A 4,874-nucleotide genomic window follows, 5' to 3' on the forward strand; every position below is an offset into this window, starting at 1 on the left:
GGTTGCTTCGCAGAAGCCTTCTCCTTTCTTCTGCATTGAGCCAGGGAAACAAGCAATGCCTGCCAGCGTAACCTCACTGGCTCTGGGCAGCTACTGCAGGGAATAGAAGCATGCACCGCAGAAGTAATTTATGTTATGCACTGCCATCTACTGTGTCTCCGCTCAAACTACAACATGAAACGCAAGCCTAGAAAACATGGAGCTTCACGAAAAATTATCAGTGTGTCAATCCCATTGTGCTTCATGAGAGGAATGCACAAAGAAATGGAAAACAAATTCCTATCAAAGCACAAATAAATATAAATGGCATGTGTTGTTTCTAAAGATCACAAGTTTTGCACAATGAAGGAGGTCACATATTCATTCATTTTTAAAGAAAGGATTTGATTTATATTATCATGTTAATGAGTGATAGCCTATACATATAAACAAATGTTCTGCGTCTTAAGATACTTTTAAGACAATTATGGATATGTTTCTGACTTTCATCCTATATGAAAATTTATGTTAACACCCAAAAGCAAGCTTCAGGAGACCTGTCGAATACATTTACTCATATTCCAACCCAGAATGTCCCCAGGGCATTAGCCTTACCCTATTTAGAGATAACCAGCTAACTGGTAATCTGAAGGAACAGCTGGCCTTTTGAAGTGCTAACAGAAGACCACAAAGTGATACCTGGAAATCACAGAGTGAGAAAATAAACAGACTAAATGTAGCGCCAGGATTTTGTGGAGAAAGCATGTGACTGTTCCTGGAAACCTTGGGGATGTTTGCAGCCTTGTGACACTCCTTTCAGTCAAGGATAAGTCATAGCATCGCACTCTTCTCTTTATAAAACAGGTGTAATCTAGTGGTGCATTAGTGGACTGCTTCACAGAATCACAGACTGTCCTGAACTAGAAGAGACCTGCAACAATCATCGAGTCCAGCTCCTGGCTCCACACAGGACCAAAATTCAAACCCTATGTCTGAGAGCATTGTCCTAGCACCCCTTGAACTCCAGCCTGGGGCCATGCCCACCGCCATCTGGTGAAGAACCTCTTCCTAATCCCCAACCTGACCATCTTCAGATCTCTCCTTTAAATGCTTTACATCCTTCTTACATTATGGCACCCAACCCACACCCAGCACTGGAGGTGAGGCCACACAGCACAGAGCAGAGCAGGATAACCCCTCCCCTTGCCCAGTGGCAGTGCTGGGCTGGTTCCCCCTGGGTATGGTTGGCCCTTTGGGCTTCCAGGGCACACCGCTGCCTCATGTTCAACTTGCCATCAACCAGAATCCCCAGATCCCTTTCTGTGGGGCTGCTCTTCAGCCCCTTATTCCCCAGCCAGGGTTGCCCCATCCCAGGTACAGAAGCCAGAACTTGCTCTTATTAAACTTGCTGTGGTTGGTAAATGTGCAGCCCTTTCATTTGTCAAGCTCTCCCTGCAAGACCTCTCTACCCTTGAGGGAGTCAACAGCTCCTCCCAACTTTGCATTATCTATAAACTTAGCATGTATTTGAATCCTGCATCCATATAATTTATAAAAACATTGAGAAAGACTGTTGTCCAAAAGAAACCTTTGGAAAAGGCTGTAAAGTCTATTCCAATTACAAACCCAGGACAGCTACAGCATGTGTCCAGGTTAGAGGTGAATAACCACACATTCAGAAATCTATGAAGTCAGAATGAATTACAATTCTCAGGCTTTTTTAGTTTCACACTTCTTTCTGATATTTCTTTACACTTTGGTATTTCACTGCCTGAAGTCCTGCACAACTTTAAATTATTTACCATGCTTACAAGGGTGTAAGTTAGTAGAGAGGCTTTTTATTTCCTTCACTGTGGCTCCATTAGTCATATGTGGGAGACTACAGCTCCCATCTTATTGGTACTGTTTTGTTTTTTTGAGATTGTGGAACTTGGCATTCTCACTATTAAACCAAAGGAATTAAAGGAGGTATATGCAACTTACTATCAGGATGAAGCTACACATACAAAGTCCCATAAGGCATACCCAGAGACCCATGCAAAACAGTATTTTCATTATTGTCTTTGGTGTGGCTCACCATATTCGCAGAAAAGGGAACACACTGAGAGATAGACATAGAATTCAAAGTGATCATAATAAATCAGAGAAACAGTCCACTAGAATTACACAATTCTATTACACAAAGATAGTGTGCACAATTTACTGTAGTAAGCCAAGGGCAGTCAGCCACAAAGGTACTGGAGTGCAGATGACTAAGCAGCAACTCTGAATTAAAAGAAACTGGTGGTTACTATGATTCTTCAAGCTGATCATGAGTCAACAACACCTTGCTACTGCAAAAGAGAGATGCATACTGCTGTGAAAAAATACGAATATAATCTTTAAGATGGGCAGGATCATCACTCCGTCCTACATAATAGCGGTCAAATTTCAGCTGGAATTTTCCTTTCTTAAGGAAAACAATAAGCCTGCCAGAAAGTCTTGAGGAGATTATGATTAATTAAGCTCCAGAAAACAATCTAGGAAGAAAGACTGAGAATGTTTGACCTTGTTAACTTATATCAGAAAAGACTGAGAGGGATCATGAGAACAGCCGTCATATGTAACACTCTGCTCTTAAGAAGGGATAAATCTGTTCCTAGTACCCATTATGAAGGAAGCAGGAGGTAATGGGATAAAATTTTAATGAAAAAGATTTCATAGCACACAATAGAAAATTCTTCCTGGAAGTTAAAAAAAAAAAAAAAAAGAAAGAAAGAAAGAAAGAAAGAAGAAAAAAAAAATGACCACTGTAGAAATCTGGAGTCTTCATCCTTGGAAATCTTTAAAAACAAATGAGGCATCCAGCAGCAAGCTGGATGACATGAATCTTGAAGTTCCTTTAAGCTCTTCAGTGGTAGCTCAAGAGAAAAAAAACAGTTCAAGAAGATAATTGAAAAAATAATAAAAGGAAGCAGTATTACTGACCATCCATTAGCATTAAAAGGAAAGAAAGGAAAGAAAGGAAAGAAAGGAAAGAAAGGAAAGAAAGGAAAGAAAGGAAAGAAAGGAAAGAAAGGAAAGAAAGGAAAGAAAGGAAAGAAAGGAAAGAAAAAGCAATTTCCATCTGAAGTCTCATTCTTTCATGTATTACGGAGGAGCAAACACTACTGACCTTAAAAAAAAAATTGGCCTATAAGTAGCAATGTGCAAAAGGGTGGGGACATCATTTATTTATTTACAGGAGAAGTTATCTGCTGCTATGATAGTTAGGGAGCTAAGAGAATGGAGCTTGCTTAAGCCTGGAAAGAAGGAAACTGACAGGTGATTTAACTATAGCCTTTCCACAGCTTAAATAGATTTAGAAAGTAGAGGGACCCAGCAATAAAAAAGAGGCAACAAGTACAGGCTGCAACAAGGGAAATTCCAATAAGATAAATACAATGAAAGAAATGTTTTACAGTAATACTGATTAAACACTAGTACATGTGCCACGTAAGGCTGAGAAGTTTTCATTTCTTGAAGATTTTCAACACTTGACTGAACAAAAACCTGAGTCAGTAATCAGTTCCAGCAGCTTCAAAACACTGCTGAATGGTGAAAGAAAGGTCTCTCTTTAAGTTTTAGGTTGTTTTCTTTTTTTTTTTTTTTCTTTTGTTCATTTGGGGGATTTTTATTTTTATTTGTGCAAAGTAGGTGATTGTTTGCTTTTGATTGCCAAAAATAAAAAATCTCTAGGGGCAAAAGCAACTGCTGTAGTACAGCAAGGGATTTGTATCAAATTATGGCATGTGATAAATGCAAACACTAACTGCAGCCACAGCCCAGGTAGGGGCTTTATTGAAAGCACTGATGGCAATGCCAGTGCTCCCTTATTTCTACCTCAGGCAGAAATTAACCTAAGCAAGGATGGAACCTCTGCCTTGATCTACAGGATTTGACAGTGGAAACCTTGGATTTTTTTTTTTATTATTATTATTATTTTTTGCTTCCTTATCCTTTCTATGGTAAAAGCTCTATTTTGTCTCATTTACCACTGATAACAACCTTTACCTTAAAACAAATCTGTCTCTTGTATCCATGATATTTAATTGCATCATGTGCACTGAATTCCTTGCTGTTGGAAGTTTCTTCTAAGGACTCAACAGCTGGAACTGATGTGTGCGTTGTGATATTTATTTTTTTTTTTAAGAGCATTCCAAAAATACTTATTTGGACGCTGAGGAAAGAACATATGTGAAGAATTAAAACAACTCTCAGAAAAATCCCAAACCAGTGCTTGCCTGCTGCTGGCATTATGCCAGCCTTGACGCTGTCTCTTTAACTCTGTGGTAAGCTGTTTTCAGAGATATTTCTGATATAATTTCTTTGCTTCCATTGCAAAATCCCATTTTATAAGGTGTAAGGTTCTATACTACAGATCTGGGAGTTTTATTAATGTATCTTGTTATAGGACAAAAACAAAAATGTAGCTAGAAAATAAAGAAGCTAAATGTTCACAGCTTCAAAAAAAAATTCCAAAGGGATTCCACAGAGATTGTATTTCACTGTTTTAATGTGTTGTGTGTGTTTAAGACAAAAAAAGAAAAAAAAAAAAACTGGTAAAGAATTTTAAGCGTACCAACTACTATACCATAAATCAACTAAAGGGAAAAAAAAAAAAAGAGTAGTAATGAAAAAGCCAGTTAAGATTTGCTGTATAAACCTCATTCATAGCTCCTACAGATCAACATCCTTACTTTCACCTACATGAGAGACTTATAGTACATAGTCACCGTAGTCTACTTTTACATGAATGGAAAGAGAAAGGCAACTATACAATGCTATTTACACCTCGAGTAAGATGAAAATGCACATGTTTTAAGATCAGGAATAGAAAGATCCAGAAGACAACACTAAGCTCCTGCTCTAACTAT

At 38.4% G+C, this 4,874-nt stretch overlaps 1 long non-coding RNA gene across 1 annotated transcript in view; it reads right to left on the minus strand.

Annotated features, from left to right (window-relative positions):
* Positions 1–2, minus strand: part of LOC149919074 (uncharacterized) — a 33,375-nt gene extending 33,373 nt beyond the window's left edge. Inside the window, exon 1 of the long non-coding RNA XR_016464756.1 lies at positions 1–2. This exon is cut by the window's left edge and continues 91 nt beyond it. This is a non-coding gene — a long non-coding RNA (uncharacterized LOC149919074).
* Positions 3–4,874: the final 4,872 nt, after the last annotated feature.

Source organism: Phasianus colchicus, chromosome 2, assembly GCF_987193195.1.
Source record: "Phasianus colchicus chromosome 2, bPhaCol1.hap1.1, whole genome shotgun sequence".
Lineage (NCBI taxonomy): Eukaryota > Metazoa > Chordata > Aves > Galliformes > Phasianidae > Phasianus > Phasianus colchicus.